Source organism: Schistocerca cancellata, chromosome 4 (assembly GCF_023864275.1).
Source record: "Schistocerca cancellata isolate TAMUIC-IGC-003103 chromosome 4, iqSchCanc2.1, whole genome shotgun sequence".
NCBI lineage: Eukaryota > Metazoa > Arthropoda > Insecta > Orthoptera > Acrididae > Schistocerca > Schistocerca cancellata.
In genome coordinates, this window is record NC_064629.1 from 138,566,992 (window position 1) to 138,588,464 (window position 21,473).

At 43.0% G+C, this 21,473-nt stretch overlaps 1 protein-coding gene across 2 annotated transcripts in view; it reads right to left on the bottom strand.

Moving 5' to 3' along the window:
- LOC126183308 (zinc transporter foi) overlaps positions 1 to 21,473 on the bottom strand; it is a 161,040-nt gene that overhangs the window by 121,265 nt on the left and 18,302 nt on the right. For both annotated transcript variants that reach the window (XM_049925153.1, XM_049925152.1), the window contains exon 2: positions 17,308 to 17,389. The gene's annotated coding sequence lies outside the window, so the exon portion shown is untranslated. The remainder of the gene's footprint in view (positions 1 to 17,307; positions 17,390 to 21,473) is intronic.

Here is a 21,473-nt window from a genome sequence, read left to right on the forward strand (position 1 = left end):
CCTCTGTGAGAGGGGCACCACACTGACATTGGAGTGGATCCTGATGTTGGAGAATGTGGCAATTAGTCAGCTAAGAGTGGCCAATGTGAAGCCAACAGAGGACAGAAGATTCCCTTTGAGAAGCATGAAGGGAAGACTGCCACATGGTCATGGTCTTCTTTATGGTTCACAGTTTATTCGGCGAAACCATGGCACACCAATACACATTCCAAGACGCAAACAATTGTCGGTGTAGAGTTGACCGAAAGTCTGGTTCTGGTACCTCCATCTCCAAAGTTGGAATCCTGGCAGCCAACTTGGCCAACCAGTCAGCTTGTTCATTCCCTGGGATCCCAATTTGACCAGGGATCCATACAAATATGACCAACTGTCCAGCATGATGGAGGTCATGCAGGAGATCCCGGATAGTCACAACCAATGGGTGTCGAGGGTAGCACTGGTCGACTGCCTGAAGACTATTCAGAAGAGCCACTGCTGATTAAAGAACAACTCACCAGTACAAGAACGAAGGTGGCCAAGGGCTCGAACAATGGTCACCAATTCTGCAGTGAATACACTGCATCCATTCGGCAGGGAGTGTAGTTCACTGTATCTTGCATGTCTGTAGGCAAAACTGGTTCGTCCATCGATCGAAGAGCCATCAGTGTATACCACACCTGAGTCTGGAAATGCGTCAAGGACATCCAGAAACAGGTGGCAAATAACCATAGGGTCTACTGAGTCTTTCAGTGCAAAGGTGAGGTTGAGGCAGACCCAACGGCAGGGTACACACCATGGAGGCATACATGATTACTCCTTGACAAGATGTGACAATGAGGGAAGTATGACACTGTATGCAAACTACAATCGTGACTCCAGTACTTGGCTTCTGTTGTGGGAGGTGGATCTCCCTACCACAAAAAAAATGGTATCTTGTTTGGATGCTTGAGCAGCAGTTCTTGGCACCTAATCTGTAGTGGAGGGACACCAGCCTCTGCGAGGAGACTGTTCACAGGGCCGGTCTGAAAGGCACCTGTCACAAGTCTGACCCCACAATGGTGTATTGGGTCCAGCATCTGCAATGCTGAAGGTGATGCTGAGCTATGTGCCAGGCTCCCACAATCAAGACATAACAGCATCAGAGTTTTGTTGGGTCACAAAAGTGTAGAGTGGTCTGCACCCCAGCTGGTGTTACTGAGACAGCAAAAGATTATTAAGGTGTGACCAACACATTTGCTTAAGTTGGCAGTGGTGGGGAAGCCATGTCAAATGAGCATCAAAGACCAATCCCAAAAAAAACTATAAGACTTAACCAAATTGAACATTTGGTCCTCGACGTAGAGTTCTGGTAGGTAATTGATAGAATGACAGTGACAGAAGTGCTTGACACATGTCTCGATGTGGGGAGAAGCCATAGGTGAGGCCGCAGGACTGTGCCTTTCGTGTGGCAGCTTGAAGTTGGCATTTAGCAACAAGAACAGTTGAGAAGCAATAGTAGATGCAAAAGTTGTCAGTATAGAGGGAGAGTGACGCTGAAGATCCTACAATTGCAGCTAGACCACTGACAGCCACTAGCAAAAGAGGCATACTCAATACAGAGCCCTGTGGGACCCCTTTCTCTTGTATAAGGAGAGTACTGTGGGAAGCACTACATTTGACCTGGAACACATGGTGAGACAAGAAGTCCCACACAAAAATCGGGAGTTGGCCCTGGAGACGCCACTCATGGATGGTAGTGAGGATGTGGTGACACCATGTGGTGTAGCAAGCCCTATACAAGTGAAAAAAGATAGTGTTAAGATGTTGGTGCCGGGCAAAAGCTTACCGAATAGCAAACTCCATGCACATCAAATTGTCAACAGCAGAACGGCTTTGGCAAAAACTTCCCTAGGACAGAGCCATAAGATCCCAAGACTACAGGTATGAACCGTAGTCAGTTCACCATATGATCGAGCAATTTGCAGAAAATATTAGTGAGGCTAACTGGGTGATAGTTGTCCATCTCAAGGTGGTGTCTACCTTGTTTCAGTACCCGGATGATCACATTTTCTAGCCACTGAGATGGGAACTCGCCCTTGCCCCAGATAGGATGAAAATGGCACTGATGTGAAGATGACAAGCAACTGTTAATTGTTAAAGAATTTGGCTGTGGATGCGGCATTGCCCTGGAGCCATGTCAGGGCAAAGGGTGAAGGGCTACAGCACTCAGGAATTCCCACTCTCTGAACAGAACATTATAAGGTTCCAGATGACATGTAGCAAATTGGAAAGGAGTCTCTCTACCTGCTGTTTGAGGACACAAAATGCAGGCTGATAATTCTCAGGTGCGGAGGCTCGAGCATAATGAAAAGCAAACTGTTCGTCAACAGTGTCTGGATCAGTGTAGGCATCGGTATTCACAGAGATACCACGCACACCATTATATCCCATAATGGAATGGCCAAATCTTTGACATTTGAAGAATCATACTGGGTTTGGAACAAACGGGCAAACCTTAAGGAGGATATAGCCTGCAAGGACATGTTCATATAATTCTGGAGTACTAAACGTTAGAATAAATGTTTCAGGTTTTTTTCCAATGTGCCACTGACTCTCTTCACATAGTTCTGTACTTCTGTGACACCCATATTTTTCCATTCTTCACATAACTCTGTGGAGTCCATTCCATTATATTGGAAAAGGTAACCACGCCTTTACTAAAGTTGAGGGTGTTATGCAACTCAGCCTTGACTGGGTGGTCACCTAAGGCCTTACATCCCAAATGCTGAAGATACTTGTTGGTAGCAGTTTCAACTAGTAGTGTTCCATTACGAAGTCATTTTACACTTTTGAGGGACCCAGCAATCTTCCAATGCCTTGTGAATATAGAAAGGAGAGACCTTCTCAAAGCTTCCCCCATTCTCTTGATTACAATCAAAGTGTTATACAACACTAACATCCTGTTACCATAATTCTGAGACTTCTCCTTGGGAGGACTGATCAACCAATCTCTCTTTGATGAGTGGGTGTAGGTACTACCTAACAGTACATCCATTCCATCAGGAGTAGCAGTTTGGCAAGACTGTTCCACAAGGATCCCACGAGACGCTAAGGAAACATCCAACAGCCCAGGTTGGTTTGTTTGTTTGCTTAAAAGGGAGGAAAGGGACCAAACTGCTTGGTCATCGGTCCCTTGGTCCTATTGTAACAATTCCACAAGGGAGAGAATAAAACAAACTAGACATACAGCACAATACTGAGAGGAAGGAAAAACCACAAGAATGACAGAAGAGCAATGAACACTACAAGGAACAAAAGAGGACAAGAAAAACAGAGAGAGACCCAAAAAACAGGTAGAAGAGAGTAAAATAGGAGAGCAGATTACCGTGGAAGGCTGGCTACGAAAATAAAAGGATAAACCAGTCACTCTGCAACACATTAAAACATTCATTCTAAGAGCACTAAGATGGAGGACACTAAGGGACAAAGGACATGCACTAAAATATAGATCATGATAAAACCCACCCTCATGTATAAAGCGTACAACCAAATCAACCAATGAGGTGTTGTCTGCTAAAATTAATCATAACGAGTCTAGTAACCGAAGATGATGTCTCAGGGCAGCCAAACTAGGAGAGCGCAAAAGAATACGGACCACTGTCAACTGGGCTCCGCACCGACACTGAGGTAGGTCCTCCCGGTGCAGGAGGTAGCCATGGGTCGTCCAAGCATGGCTAATGCGGAGCCCACAGAGAACCACAGAGTTCCAGCGAGAAGCCCACAGGGAGGACATCCGCACATTCGTAGTCTCCTTAATGGCACACAGTTTGTTGTGCATACTGAGACTATGCCATTGTGTCTCCCAAAGCCAAAAAACCTTGTGGCGAAATAATGAACGCAGTCAGTTATTGGAATGCCGGTCTCCAAAAGCAGTTTCCGTGTAGCCTGTTTGGCCAGCCTGTCAGTGAGTTCTTTGCCTGGTATTCCGAAGTGACCTGGGGTCCACACAAATGCCACTGAAGTACTGGGCCGTTCCAGGGCATAAATGGACTCCTGGATGGTCACTACCAAAGGATGACGAGGGTAGCACTGGTTGATAGCTTGCAGGCTGCTCAAGGAGTCAGTACACAGAATAAACGACTCCCCAGGGCACAAATGGATGTGCTCAAGAGCATGAGATATAGCCACCAGTCCTCCAGTGAAACACTGCAGCCATCAGGCAAGGAATGCTGTTCAATATGGCCTCTGTAAACGTAGGCGAAGTCAACGTGACTACCAGCCATCGAAACATTGGTGTAAACCACTTCAGAGCCCCGGAACACGTCAGAATCGACAGGAAGTAGCAGCAGAGAGCTGCGGGAGAAACTGAGTAATTAGAGCCATGTGAAAGGTCCAGGCGAAGCTTCGGCCGAGGTTTACACCCTGGAGGTGTACACGAATGGACCTCTAGCAGAGGTGGTAAAGGGAAAGACTCCAGTTCAGACAGAAGCGATCGGACGTGAACCGCAATCTTAAGCCCTGACCTGGGCTGCCAATGCGAGAGATGAACCACAGTGGTTGGGAAAACGAGACAGTAATTCAGATGTGCATGAGAACTACGAGTGTGTGCAACATAACTGGGGAGCAGTTTTACACACCTAACCTTCAATGGAGGGACTCCGACCTCCACCATGACGCTGATCACCAGACTCACCCTAAAAGCTCCTGTTGCTAGTCAAATGCCACAGTGGTGCAGTGCGTCGAGTAAACACAACGCTGAGGGCACCGCTGAACCATAAACCAGAATCCCATAGTGAAGGTGGGATTGAACAAGGGCTCTGTAGAGCTGCAGCAATGTAGAGCATCTGCATCCCAGTTGGTGTTGCTCAGGCAGCAAAGGGCACTGATGTGCTGGCAGCACTTCCTCTTACGCTGACAAAGGTGAGGAAGCCAAGTCAATCAGGCATTGAAAACTAGTCCTAAGAATTGATATGTCTCCACTACAGTGAGTGGATCATCATTAAGGTACAGTAAGGGTTCCGGATGAACGGCATGATGCTGACAGAAGTGCATAACACACGACTTTGCGGCTGAAAACTGGAAGTCGTGGGCTAGAGCCCATGACTGTGCCTTGTGGATGGCTCCCTGTAGGCACCGCTCACCAACACCAGTACTGGAGCAGCAGTACAAAATGCAGTTGTCCTCTGCACAGAGGAGGTGAGATGGACGGCCCTACAGCTGCTGCTAAGCCATTAGTGGCCACTAAAAATAGAGATACACTAAATACAGAGCCCTGCGGGACCCCATTCTCCTGGATATGGGGGAAACTATGGGAGACACCAACCTGGACATGGAAAGTACAGAGTGACAGGAAATTTTTGGATAAAAATCGGGAGCGGGCCCTGAGACCCCACTCATATGATGTGGCAAGGATATGACTTCTCCAGGTCATGTTGTAAGCTTTTCATAAATCAAAAAAGACGGCAACACAGTGTTGGCGTCTGGAAAAAGCTGTTTGGATGGCAGACTCGAGGGACACAAGATTATCAGTGGTAGCACAACCCTGACGGAAACTGCCCTAGCATGGAGAAAGTAGGCCACATGACTCCAGGATCCAACACAACTGCCGACACACTATATGTTCTAGCAGCTTACAAAGAATGTTGGAGAGGAAAATGGGCTGACAGCTATCCCCTATTAGGTGCTCCAGATATGGGTGCCGCTTACGCCGCTGTAGAGCCCGCCTATGCTCTTTAATGGCCTCAGCAATTTCCGGTGACCACAAAGGTACTGTCTTTCGCCGGGGGTGCCCTAAGGAACAAGGGATCACAAATTTAGCCGCAGAAACGATCGTTCTAGTGACTTGCTCAACCATCACATCAATGGTACCATGTGGGGGAGAGTCAACGGTGACAGCAGAGGTGAAAGCTTACCAGTCTGCCTTGTTTAGAGCCCATCTTGGTAGGCATACATGGGCACAATGCCGGGGGAGTGACAGGAAGATCAGGAAGTGGTCACTACCACACTAGTCATCATGGACTCTCCAGTGTACAGATGGGAGAAGTCCTGGGCTACAAAGTGATAAATCAATGGCCAAATAAGTGCCACGAACCACATTGAACCAGGTCGAGCTGAGACAGTAAATTTTCGACCTACCTCGGCCAGTAAGCATGGTGCCACCCTTCAAGGGGTTAAGGGCGTCAAAATCTCCCAAAAGGAGGAAAGGTTTAAGGAGTTGATTAATCAGTGCAGCCAAAACGTTCAAGGGTACCACACCATTTGGAGGAAGATACACATTGCAGATAGTTATTTCCTGCGTCGTCCTTATCCTGACAGCCACAGCTTCAAGAGGAGTGTGAAGGGGCACAGGTTCACTACATACCGAGTTCAGGACATAAACGCAAACTCCACCTGACACACTATTATATTCGCTATGGTTCTTGTAATATCCCCTATAGCCGCAGAGAGTAGGGGTCCGCATTGCCGGGAACCAGGTTTCCTGGAGGGCAATGCAGAAAACAGCTCCCGTAGCTCTGTCAGGTGGTGGAGAAAATCGCAGCAATTCCATTGGAGGGTGACGTTATTGTGAGGCACGGAAGAAATAAAACACTCAATGAGGTAGTTTACACCTCAGGGTCAACTGCTCCCACCGACTTAGTTCCTGAGCAGTCTATATCCATTGTGTCTGAGGGTCCAGCGAGATCTGGGTCCTCAGCGGACACCAGAATCTCAACCTCATCCTCAGACGCAAAGCTTGTAGGTAGCGGTGGTGTGTGTGCCACCGCAATTTGCCTGTTCTTAGGGGTCTTCTTTTTGGATTTCTCTCACTGCTCCTTGGGTTTCTCTGGCTGGTAGGGCTTCTTTGATTCAGTCTCCAGGACTGAGGAGGATCGCGACGCCCTACAACCAGCTGCTTTTGGGCACTTCAGTCACTGGCAGGTGTCATCTTTCCCACTAGTAGAAAGCTGGGAAGGGAGGGACCCAAGGGACCTCTTCCTAGCGACAGGAGCCGAAGAAGACTTACACTTCTCTGAGTGAGAAGTGAGGACTAAGGTCCCAGATGGTTGGGGGGGGGGGGGGGGGGAGTGCTCCCAAGGCACGCGGTGCGGGAGCTACAGGGAGTGAAGTGCCCTCCACCATCAAGGGGGCAGGCATAGTCTTATGGCTCTCAGAGCCGAATGAAATTGACTGACCGGATGGGACCAGAACTGTTCTCGTAGCGGCGAGATGATGTCAGAGGTACTGGATGTAGCCGGTTAAATTTCCTCTTAGTCTCAGTGTAGGTCAGTTGGTCCAGAGTCTTGTATTTCATTATTTTCCATTCCTTCTGGCAAATCCTGCAGTCTGGTGAACAAGGGGAATGGTGCTCCACCCAGCTGACACAGATGGGAGGCAGGACCACATTAAGTATTAGGATGTGAGGGGCATCCACAGTAGCGACATATGATGCTGAAATTAGAGTGGGAAGGCATATGCCCGAACTTCCAGCACTTTAAGCACCACATTGTAAGAGGGATATATGGCTGGACATCACACCAGTATACCATCACCTTGACCTTCTCAGGTAATGTGTCACCCTAGAAGGCCAAGATGAAGGCACCGGTGGCTACCTGATTATCCTTTGGACCCCTATGTACGTGCTGGACTCCTCATCGTTCTAACTTGGCACGCAGCTTGTCATCAGACTGCAAAAGAACATCCCTGTGAAATATAATACCCTGGACCATATTTAAGCTCTTATGTGGCTTGATGGAAACACAAACATCCCCCAGCTTGTCATAGGCGAGTAATACCCATGGCTGGGCAGAGGATGCTTTTTTTATCAAGACAGACCCCAATCGCATTTTGGACAATCCCTCCACCTCCCCAAACTTGTCCTCTAAATGCTCCACAAAAAACTGAGGCTTCGTTGACATGAAGGATGCCCTACCAGCTGTCGTACATACGAGGTACTGAGGGGAGTAAGATCTGCTGCCATACCTAGCATGGCCTTCTCCCATGGTGTGGCCAGGGAAGGGAACGAATTGGGGTCCTACTTCTTCACATTGTAGTTAGACATCAACCACTTAGAGACTGCTGGTGTTGGGACACCAGCAAGAGATGACATAGTACACTTCATTGTGTATCATCTGCCCTAATGCCACTGACCAGGGGGCCTCCCCATGGGCGCCACCCAGCCGCAGCAAAGGCCACCTGGCAGGATAGCCATTGCCGGGAGCCCCGATGCCCCAGGGTGACAGGCATCTACTCCTTGGAATACGTGGGGGCTTAACGACACATGCGTCAGCAGAGCGATCCCTGTGTAGTCAGGGGGCTACAACCAACAGGGTACCGGGCAGCCCCACCACAACAGACTGGTTACCGTGCTGCATATCAGGTGCAAACAAGTCCATTATCATCATCAGTGCAGAAAAAGATACTGCGCAGTGGATGGAGGAAAATGCACCCAGGGAGGTGACCTCACCCAACAGCTGGAGAATGAGCGGAAGTTCAGATCCACGTCGATGAAGGATGTGTGAGGTATCAGTGCATGAGGGACACAATGCACCATGTAAGGCGCCCTTCCCCAATTGGCTCGCTCTTTGGGAAAATTTGGAAAAATGGAGATCAAACCCTACAGGGGACCATCACTTAAAGGCCGAAACGTGAGAGACTCCTTTTAGTCACCTCTTACGACAGGCAGGAACACCTTGGGCCTATTCTAACCCCCAGACCTGCAGGGAGGCCATCAAGCCAGGCAGAGCCCTGCATGCCTGAGCAAGCCTTACGCAATTGGAGGATGGCAGGTGCTCAAGAGGTTGTCCACTGGAGGTTGTTTTACCTCAACAGTCATTCACCTCATCAGCACATACCACACTTTGATGCAGATACAAGTGTGTGTATATATATACATTTAGTAAACAGCAGCACTATTATTGTCTAGTGCATGTTAAAAGTACCAAATATATTGCTGGCTTCATAACAACAGTCATAAGTAATTCAAAAGGGAAAGTCAGTCCTGCAGTTTCATTTTGAGATAAACAATACCTTCAGCGAGTACTAACTTTTAATACTGCTGCAAGGCGTAAATGAAAACATGTAAATTGTACCATTTAAAGTCACATCTATCGATAATTTGTTTATCAGACTACCATGTGCTTCAACTCATTAAGGTCTACCACTGAATCTTTGTACTTTATCAAAGTATCCCATTTTCGTGCATCTGCCTGGCTATGTTGTCATTACACACATAATCTGACATGAAAACTAACATGACTATCAATTCACTGGCATACACTACCAAAGGAAATAGAATTTTTTGGAACACTGTCCTTAGGAAAGCAGCGATCGATAAAACTGTATTAAAATTATTTCAACAAAATAGTCTGGATTGCATGTAAGTTGTATATACCGCATTTGGTGACTGGTTTCAGACATTTTTTTAGACAATCATCAGACTATTTTTTTACTCTGGATAAAAGAGTATTACATATTGTAAGTGATCGAGGAATGAATACAATCATAGAAGTAAAATAACACAAAAACAAAATATGGCTGGCATACCCTTGGCATGGAGCAGGCTGCTCTGGAGGCATGTAGAACACAGTCAAGTAGAGCTTAGTCACTTGTGGTTTTATAGCGAAAGCTCTGTCCACCACTTCCTATGTAATGTCAAAATAGTCAATCATAGACAACCATTACTGTTAGCTGTGAGAGCTCTTTGTAAACATGTATTATTATAATTTAAGTCATAGAAAAAACAGTTAGGGATATTATGAATGTATATAAAAGATATGCATTATAAACTGTTCTAAAATAGAGCATAATGTCTTGCCCAACAACACTGGCTCAAATCAATATATGCTGCTTTCTACAGGTGCTTCTATCAATGAGAGTGTGGCAGAGATGGTTGATAGGATGCCAACTGGTTACCAGGGCAATGAATGTGAGCTGTTAAGTTCCACCATGAGCCAAAGATGTTGTGGCATCCAGTCAGGAGTGATGTGGGAGTCAATGAGCACTGCTTTCAGTGGAGTTATCTGCAGTTGTCTTTTACATATATGTAAGTTTTTAGTTGCCTGTTGTACAATTGTCATAAAATAGTTGTAAAATTATCATTTACAATGCCACACCATTTCTTTTTGTACAAATTCAATGACCACGACATATCTAAAATATGTATTACAAAATGCAGCACACATTTTGCGCAGATGAGCAACAACATGTATATCAAGGTTGCTATCGTTATTAACTTAAAAGGAGCAACCATGGTGATAACAGTAGTATCACAGTGTTAATGAACAAACTGTGTGCATACATTAAGAACTATATTCATGCTAAATAAACGTATTAGCTGATAATTAGTTGGCATTCTATCAACTATCTCTGTCACATTCCCATGGATACAAGCACCTGTAGAGGGAGGGGGGGGGGGGAGGCTACATTGAATAAGCCAGTGTCATTGGGCGAGACATGATACGCTATTTAAGAAAAGTTTATAATGCATGTCTCGATGAGTTTCTCTATGACTTTAACTTGTAATAATATCTATTTACAAACTGCTCACACAGATTACGGTAATAGTTCTCTACGATTAGCTATTGGTGGCGATATGCTGGAGGCAGTTGGCTGAGCTTTCGCTATAAAACCACGAGTGACTGAGTTCCTCAGCAGTGTTTCATATGCCTCAAGAGCAGCCTGTTCCACTCTGCTCCTGCTGTCAACAAGGTTATACCAGACATTTATTTTATGTTATTTTACTTCTATGATTGTATTAATTCCTTGATCATTTATAATATGAAATACTCTCGTTTACAGAGTACAGAAATGGTCTGATAAAAGACAAAAATAGATCACCAAACAAAATATAAGCAATTTACATGTGATCTAGACTGTTCATTGAATATTTAATATAAAGGAAATAGTGCGAAACCTTTAATACAGATTGTGTGTGGACAAACGACCCACACATGTATACTATACAATACTGAAAAATAAATACATAATTTACATCATTGCAAGGTTATAAAATTACCCCAGAGATTGTAAATTGTTACTGTTTCACATTAAACCACTGTTGAAGTTCTAAATAATCGAAAAAATTCATGTACGACATGAAAAATTTATCAGTTTTAAAGGCAACTAATTTAAGAAACAAGAATTTATAAGTAAGTGGAAAGGAGTGGTAACTATGGTACACATGTTAAGAAGTGTGAAACTTGTCAATTGTATCTTTCACCAAGCCCAGAACGTCTTTTATTTTGTCATTGGTATGAAAAATCGGCTGAATGCCTGCCCGACCTAGAATTTTGCCCAGATGTTCTGTGACCCCTTGTATGTGTGGTAGCAGATGGTGTTCCGTGCTTCGTTCTGCATTTCCCTGTGGCCCCCCTCCTTTGGCGCCATAGCTTTATGAATCATCCTCATGTCATAGCCATTAGCTCCAAAAATGGACCTGATGTTCTGTAGTTCAGCTTTGAGATTGTGTTCAGCACTGATCTTGTAGGCTCTCTTAGTTAAAGTTTTCAGGACCAATTTCTTTTGCGTAGGATGGCGGTGGGAGGATGCGTGCAGGTACCTGTGTGTAGGTGGGCTTCCTATAAACTCTGTGTCCAAGCCTGCCATCAGGCTTACGGTAAACTTCCACAACGAGCAAAGGCAGTAACCCATTCTTTACTATCTCCATAGTGAAGTGAATTTTGCTGTGCTGCTCATTGAGATGGTGGTGGAAGTTCTGAAGCTCTTTTTCTCCGTGTCGCCAGATGACAAAGGTGTCAACATAGCATCGTAGCCAGCAATCTGGGCGTAATGGTGAGGACTGAAGTGCTGTTTCTTTGAACGCTTGCATAAAACTGTCTGCTGTGACAGGCAATAGAGGGGAACTCTTGGCTACACTATTTGTCTGCTCACATAAATCCCCTTTCCACCTAAAAAGGTGGTCATCAAACAGTGATGCACTAGCTCGCAGATATCCTTCCACCACCATCCTATGCAAAAGAAATCAGCCCTGCAAACTTTAACTAAGAGAGCCTACAGAATCAGTGAACAAAATCTCAAAGCTAAACTACAAAACCTCAGGTCCATTTTTGGAGCTAAAGGCTACGACATGAGGATGATACATAAAATTATGGCACCAAAGGAGGAAGGCAACAGGGAAATGCAGAACAAAGCACAGAACACCGTCCTGCTACCATACGAACAAGGGGTCACAAAACGTCTGGGCAAAATTCTCCATTGGGCAAGTATTAAGCTGATTTTTCATAGCAACAACAAAATAAAGGACATTATGGGCTCGACAAAAGATACAATTGACAAGTTTCATGCCACCGGAGTATATGAAATCAGGTACAAATGTGGACTGGTGTATGTAGGTGAGACAGGGTGCCCAATAACCACAAGGTTATCTGAACATGAGACATATATCCATCTCAAACAATACAACAAATCAGCAGTGGCAGAACACCAGGAACAGTGTAGGATGAAGATTGAATTTCGAGAGGCCCATGTACTGGTGAAACAGCGGTTTAGTTTTAGGAGGAAGCTCAGAGAGGCTATAGAAATAGCCAAGCAACCCAACAACATGAACAGAGAAGACTAGTACCGAGTCCCCAGCGTCTTGGCTGCCAGCAGTGATAATTTTGCAGAAGGACAGCTCTCGCAAAGCAACAGGCACACAGTTGGCCACAGTGGCAGAGGGAAACAGCGTGCTGATGCACCCTAGTCGATACTAGGCAGTTAGTAAACAGCGTCACACTGCAGTCAACGCTCAATGTCCTATTCGCCGATTTCCACCAACGGCAAGCAATAAAGGATACTCCGATAGAAAACACTTATTTCTGCCAATGACAACACGCAATGCAAAGCCCAAGAAAAGATCATCCTAATATCCTTCCTCCTCACCCTCATATCCAATGATAGCAATCCTCCATAGTATATAAGTAATCAAACTAATGCCCATTCAGCAGTTAGCAATACACCCTGAGGAAGGTGTCTTGCAACAGTAGCTGAAACCTCAGAATTTTATAGTTGACAATCTGGTCACAAACCCAGAAGAATTTTATTGACAGGATCACACAATGTTGCAGAGAGCATTGTGTGCAGACCATTGTATTGAGGTAAGAAGACTGCAAGAGGAAATTCTGAGATCACTGGCTGAGATCAAGCCATGAGATGTTTTAAAATGTGTTGGGTTCCACCTTTGAGATACCACAGGTCAAACCCAGAAAGTAGTTGCTCTTCAGAAGACCCATTCCAGACTGCTTGATACTCACCCATGACACTACGTGCACTGAAATTCCTAAGCAGGAGGAAGGATGGGGAAGTCGCTACATCAAGTGTGCCACTCTATGGGCTATGGCTCTTTGAAGATGACATCATACTCACCTCTCATCATTAAATGTAGTTTTGATTATATGTTTTCCTTTTGTTGGTCGCAGTGAAGCTTTATTTTAAGTCATAGTACTTTTCTTATCTCTGTTCTTCATTTGAGCATCAAAAGAAATATTCATGGCCTACTGTTATCTGGCCACTAGCCATTCAGCATTCCTCATTTCTACATATTTGTCCACTGGTGTGCATGGCAATTACGTTTTCAGTTTCAGGAGCTTGTGTCGACAGTACTTTTTACAGTCTGTGTCTTAGGAGTGGGATGCTTTGTTGTTGAGGTGAATGTTTTGACAAAGGTCAGAGAACACTGCTTTAAAGACCTTTGAGTATGGTATGTGTTGCATGACCCTGATCCCCTGAATTTTTCTGTCAACAATAAATAGGGTTGTTGTAGCAACTGAAACACTTATCCATTGTTGTACATTGGATACATCATTCATGTGCATGTAAAAAAACAGTTGCAACATGTAGTTTGACCTGTATGCCCTACAGTGGTATGTCCAAACCCTTGGCACTTTAAACAGTGCATGTGGCAGGCAATATGCAGTCAGACTTTCAGGCAAATGTAGCCTGCGTAAATGTACTCTGGAAGTTTGGTAGCATTAAAAATAAGTATGGATGCTGCAGTTTTCTGTTACCCTTTTTTATAATACTACTAACTTCCACTATACCTTTTTTTGTTTTCCATTGCTGAAGCAGATCATTTCTATCTTGGTACATACTGTTCCTGCAGCTGACAATTAGTTTGTTATAATTCAGTACCTTTTGTAGATCACTGGTGAGCAGGTACTCATGAAGCATTTTAAAATTCAGTGGCCTGTTCACTACAGCAGTGTGCCATTTGTCAACCTCTTTACTGACTTGGCTAACAATGCTAATCCTTCCAAAGCTTTATAAATGTAAAAAAATGGGGATTTTTTTTTTAAATTTTACCTCTTATTTCTCAATAACAATGAAAATGTTAACAACCACAGGATAGGGTCTGTTACTGTAACTGTCATGAGTAGCTTTAGAAGATTTCTTAGATGGGCTGGACACCTGAGGCCTCTTGGTTGGGCGTTATCATTGTAACCTACTCGTCCAACGATACTGTATGAAGTTTTATTATTATTATTATTATTATTATTATTATTATTTAAGGCTATAGAGAAGCCCTACCAGCCATTAGGGAAACAAGTCGATCCAGACAGACCCGAAGAAGTCCGATACAGCTGGAGTGCAGCAGGTATCCCAGACGCTGCCCACTGATCACTGCTACACCTCACAGCCATTCATCTACACTCATGCTCATAAATTAAGGATAATGCTTATACACGATGAAACAACGCTCTGGTGGGCAGTTTGGGGGTTTACATCACCTCGGGGTATGACCATGCAGTGCATTTGACCTGCGGTTGTACCACAGTGGCGCTGGCAGCAGTCCACATGCACAGAGGTGTGTTGGTGCACGTCAGAGTACGGTGCAGCGAGTTGTTTTCAGAAGTGCTAATGGTGACTGTGCATCGAAAATGGCTCAAAGAACACATATTGATGACATTATGAGGGGTAGAATACTAGGGCGACTGGAGGCTGGTCAAACACAGCAGGTCGTAGCACGGGCTCTCTGTGGGCCACAAAGTGTGATCTCAAGATTATGGCAACGATTCCAGCAGACAGGAAACGTGTCCAGGCGCTACAGTAGGTACATCCACAGCGTACAACACCAAATGAAGACCAATGTCTCACCATCAATGCCCGCAGATGGCCTCGGAGTACTGCAGGTAGCCTTGCTCGGGACCTTCCTGCAACCACTGGAACAGTTGTCTCCAGACACACAGTCTACAAACAACTGAACAGACATGGTTTATTCGCCCGGAGACCTGCGAGATGCATTTCACTGACCCCTGGTCACAGAGGTGCCCATAAAGTCTGGTGTCATGAACACAGTACATGGTCATTGGAACAGTGGTCCCAGATTAAGTTCACGGACGAGTCCGAGTATAGTCTGAACAGTGATATTCACCAGGTTTTCATCTGGTGTGAACCAGGAACCAGATACCCCCCCCCCCCCCCCATAATGTCCTTGAAAGGGACCTATATGGAGGTCGTGGTTTGATGGTGTGGGGTGGGATTATGACTGGTGCACGTACACCCCTGCATGTGTCTGACAGAGGAACTGTACAGGTCAGGTGTATTGGGACGTCATTTTGCACCAGCATGTCTGCCTTTTCAGGGGTGCAGTGGGTCCCACCTTCCTCCTGATGGATGATAACACATGGTCCCACCGAGCTGCCATCATGGAGGAGTACCTTGAAACAGAAGATATCAGGCGAATGGAGTGGCCTGCCTGTTCTACAGACCTAAACCCCATCAAGCACATATGCGATGCTCTCAGTCGATGTATTGCTGCACATCTTCAAACCCTACGACACTTGAGGAGCTCCGACAGGCACTGGTGCAAGAATGGGAGGCTATACACCAGCAGCTGCTCGACCACCTGATCCACAGTATGCCAACCCATTGTGCGGCCTGTGTGCGTGTGGATGGTGATCATATCCCGTATTGATGTCAGGGTATATGCACAGGAAACAGTGGCGTTTTGCAGCACATGTGTTTTGGGACGGTTTTCTCAACTTATCACCAATACGGTGGACTTACAGATCTGTACTGTGTGTGTTACCTATGTGCCCACGCTATTAGCGCCAGTTTTGTGTAGTGCCAAGTTGTGTGGCACCACATCCTGCGATTATCCTTAATTTACGATTATTGGTGTAATTGGTGTGCAGCATGCTTTAAGATTGAGGTTGGATATTTTCCTTTCATTTTTTAAATAGAGGATTGTACTTCCTCATGATACAAGCAGTTAAGCCAAGACCTCTGTTCTCTGAGACACACAATGTTTCACTGCAACACCCAACAGTGGTCACTGAAGCATGTACAGACTTTCTGGTTTACTGGTGATGTATAGCAACCTCCAGATCAGGAACTCCCAAGTTCAATGTCCCATACCCAATCATTATTGGCTGGGTCTCTGGGAGGGAAAGGGTAGATTTGCACTACAGAAACATGAAGTAGCACTGCAAAAGCTTGGATGCACATGTTTGCCAAACATATGTTCACAACAGATCTGTGAGGTCCTGGAGAAGTATGGGGAGGAGGGAGGAGGAGGGGGGAGGCGGATACTGCACCACGTGGAAAAGAAGGAATCCCACAATGGATCAGGGCCCCATAGTTGCCACATATGAGCTCACAAAGAAGTCACAAATCCCGTAAAGGAGACAACATAATGTTGTTGACAGCAGAGAAAATTTTGTCACTGGATCAACTGTAAGACTTGCACTCTCTTTGACTATGAAGAAATAATATTAATAATTTCACAGTGTAAAGCTATCTTCAGGCAATTTCCAACCAGTCAGAAGTTATTTGGACCGTAGAACATAAAGAACACTACATAGAAGAATCAAAGACAGATGGACCATGAAGTATATACCTTTTTATCACAAAACAGGTTCTTAATATCATGTAGAAAAAAATAATAAAGCTCAATGGTTGTGACTCGTTATAGCACAATTATTTTCTTCTAGTAACATGTAGTATTCAGTTGTAGTAACAACCTACAGAACTCACATGGCTATATTCACAAGGAACATTAATGTATAAAACAGTGGGAAGTTCAATCTACAAACCATCAAACGTGTTCACTTCAAATAACTGCTTGAACCACAAGAAAATTACAAGCAAACAACATCAATGTCCAATTAATTTTAGTATGAAACATCCATTTATTATTTTTCTTTGTTGCTAGGTTGTAATTTTCTTGCATGTAAAAGGAAACTGAATATGACCACAAACTACTAACAATACAATAAATCTTCATAAACTCCTTCAGCCTGTCATGTAAACAAGTTAATAATAGAAGGAACATCTCATTCCGAATAAATGTTCAAATTGTTCTGTTTACTGGCACCAAGAACAAAACATACTATTCTGCAAGGGCATATCAAAGTATATTTTGTCCTCACTTACCCCACTGCTAACAATTTCCTTCAGTCTTGCTACATGTTTACAGTCACTGCTTTGTACTTCTGAACAAATTTATCACCAAAATCTGAAAAAATACAATAAAGTTATCATTGGCTGGGAGGTAGAGCACTGCACATAATTTGTGAATACAAACAACTGTTATACATAACTTTTACAATCTTATCATGCAAAATCGATTTAAAAAATTATTGTTCTTTATTTTTAGACACATACCTCATAAAAACTACACGCAAATAAAATTCATAGATACTTTCAACTGACTTTTTCAGTAGTAATGTAGGGAAGAAGTGGCATAGCAATTGTTAATTATTTTCATAAATGTCTCATGAATGGGTAGGTTCAATATTGAATCTATCACTAATGTGTTACAGACTATGAAACACCAATATTGATGTTGGGGGATATTAAGAAAGATATGAAAACCACACACGAATGCAAGACATTTAGTCACTAACCAACTTGCAGTAGAAAGGAAGGAAGATTAAGATTTAACATAGTCTTGAGGACAATGTCGTGAGAGACACAGCTCAAACTTAGACGAGATGAGAAAAGTGAAGGAAATTAACTGTGGCCTTTGTGCAAGATCCACTGTGGCTTCCACTTAAATTATTTAGGGAAACAACAGAAAACTTAAACCTGAATAACTGGATGGGGATACTTGCTGCAGATTTATTCATTCAACTTTCAAGGACTGTCACTGACAGGAAGCGCACAGAGCTAGAACAATAAATACAGCACACATTAATAATTAAAAAATGAAAACTACTTTCCCCAAAGGTACATAAAACACAATCCCAGTACCAATAGGCAGCCAAAGTGGAAGACCGAAGTCATTAGAATATCAAGTGACAGAAAGAGTGGAAACTGCATCAAAAAGTTACAGGGAGAAAGAAATATGTACGTTAAAGTTTAACCCTTTCACTGCTATGCTCTGCCACTCCCCAGGTGCTGAGGACATGTTTACTTGTGTTTATGTGACCCATTCTGCTGACCCTCTCCCTCTCACTACTGAGGACATGTTACTTCCATATCTTGGTGAACAAAAATGTTTCAATTATTTATCATACAACATACATGCCTCATTGTGTGCTATCATTTGCAAAAAATTCATTTTAATATCTTAAACCGTTTATGACATATGATGAAAGTCATTAGTGTGATTCCGGATGCGCAGGTATGGAATTGGGCACACCAAGTGCAACCATCTACCAGATATAAAAACCAATAGCTTGAAAATGAAAGGACACTGTGTTGTGATATCAATTTTAAATATAATTTTGATATCTTATCTACATTTCATACACAACACTGTATGAGCTAAAATCAACCAACCGCAAAGTCTATGCAATGCAATTTTACCTCTGCAAACTCTAAAATTTTGAGCAATGTTTTACTTAATTTTATGCACTACAGTAACTATGTTGCATAGCGAAAAAGAAATTCAGCTGTTTATCAATCGAAGATATCAGATAGTAATGTGAGCAAAACTAAATTTTTTTCACCAAATAGTTTCTTAAAATCAGATGATAAGTATTTCATAGCTGCCAGAATGCTGTCTCTCTGCACAGGTAGCAGCATTAGGCAAGCAGTACAACAACAAGAAAACAGCATTCAACATGAAAGGCAGAAGGCACGCCGGTAGCAGTCACATGGCTAATGTCTTGATGGAAATGAAATAATTAGAGACTGTATGGCTATGACTGCACCAGAGTGGCAAAGAAAGTCAGTAGCTCCTTTTTCAAAGCAACTGACACACATTTTACTTTAAGCAGTTTGAGGAAATAATGAAAAAACTAAATCTGTATGACTGGATGGAGTGTAGGACCCACTTCTGAATATGAGGCAACTGTCTTACCTACAGTTCTCTCTGCCCAGTTGGATAAAGAAGACCAAACCATTGTAGATAAATACGAAAGATTCTATTAAGGTCTTGAGAAATGTTATTGGAAAGGCTTGCAACTAGAATGTAAGAACTTCAGAATAAAGCCAAACAAATATGGGTTATAGTAACGATAACATCAGATGAGAAACTGAAAAGTTCAATTATCAATTTACTGAAATGGGATAAAAATGTTACTGGCATTACTAAATCACTTAAATGTATTGTGACTAGACTGAGCAAAACTTCTTGCACAATATTAACTCCATAGATTTCTTACAGAATGCTCTCTTGCAGGAACAACAGGATATGAAGGTACTGGAGACTGATAGTAAGAAAACAGGCACAACAATTATCTCTAAGTATGAGGATGCATATGGTTATTGTGAAATAGGTGTGTGCGAGTTCTTTGAGCATCACTTTTAACAGACAAGAACAGTTCCCCATAAATACTTTCCTCTGTGCACAGAATAGTGAAACGTGTATCAGAAACTGCAGCCATCGGGTATGTTTTGTGACAAACTTTTTGAGTATGCAGACCACAGTTTATCACTAAATAAATTAGAGCAATATGGGATTAGGGTTTAGGCAACTGTTCATTTTAATCTTCTCATAGCATTAGGAAGCAAATTAATGTTTCATAATGTCATGTAATCGTGGAACATCCAACCATAGTACTATAATACGGCATATTTCTTAGTATTCTGTTCTAAGGTTATTTATTTTCCTGAATTTCTCAGACTTATACAAAAATGGCAGTGACATCAAATTTAATCTTATGTCAAGTTTCACCTATGGTATAATTTTTTCAACAGTTATTACGTAGTCTTATGTGTGTTTCAATCAAGTGTACTAACAGGCACAATATGTAGTCATAAAATTGTTTGTTTTGTATGGTTTGATACCCACAGAAACTCATACAAGGTTAGTGACCATTTAGGCAGATGCAGCTTGACTGAAATATGCTGAACACCCCTTTAAGATAATACATATGACAAATGTGCAAAAAGTCCAACCCCAGAATAAAACAAAGTGCACAACATTGTGTCAATCATACAGCAGTTAAAAGTGTTTAAAATGGCTGTTTCCAGAAGCATATCAGGAGAAAGAATGTGGCACATTATATAGGAAGAATTATGATAATGCTTTGTGAATTATGTGTGGCATATTTGTATAATATCAACATTCAATTTTTTGACCATTTATCACAAAATTCAACCTATATTATGCACAGATTCCTTTCCTGAAAATGGCAGTGTTGATTTCACATGGCTAATGTTTTCTGGTGTGCATAAGGGATTTTTTTCATTGGTTACCTAGAAAACTGTGTGCATAAGAACTGACAAATGGTATGCAAGTTTTCTGGTAAAAAAAGACGAAGAGGCATGGCTAGCAAAATAAGAAGAAAAATATTTTTAGGGAAACTTATTTTTCCACAAAAGTGCTCTGAAAATGGGAAAACTGACAGAATGTAACTATGAATGTTGGAGTAGTTACCAGAACTGTGCACCCTAAAAGTTTCGTCTGTCACACATTAAAAAAAAAAAAAGTTGATGGAAAGTGTTTTGAGCATGTGAAGAGGCTATTATAGCTATAAATGTGTATTTTGCAGCCTTTCAGAGTCACACTTCAGAGACGAAATCATTTCACTAGAAAAATGTTTTAAGTAAATAATTGGGCCTCAAAGGGGACTACAACGAAAAATAGGTGCATTTTTGCTTAAAAAAAAAAAGATTGTCTTTCATTATCAGGCCAAGAAGACAATTTCTTGGCTTGCTTCTTTTTCTGAGACACATTAATGACAAGCCTTCCACTATGTGGTTGGTTGGTTTGGGGTGTAAGGGGGCCAAACTACAAGGTCATCAGTCCCTTTTTCCTGACGCAAGCAAGGTTCAAGGTACAAAAACACCCAAAACCACATCTAAAAAATACACCACATGGAAAAGCAGAAGAAGGTATTAAAATCACAAAGCATATGGTCTGGGCTGGCTGATCAAAATGATAAAAGAGGATGAGTCAGCCACTCTGCAACACATTAAAATGTCCACCACCCCAAAAAGACAAGGCGAGATGAACACATGTAGGGAAAAGACGACCACCAAGACAAACAAACGCAAAGAAAGTGTGACAGAGTTTAAATGGAGGGAGGGTGGTGACCTAAGAAAGAAAGCTAAATGCCCACCTTTAGATGGTATGATAAAAAAAACTCTCAGAAATAAAATGTAAAACTAAATCTGCTGTTGAGGCATTGTCGCCCAACACCAAAGGT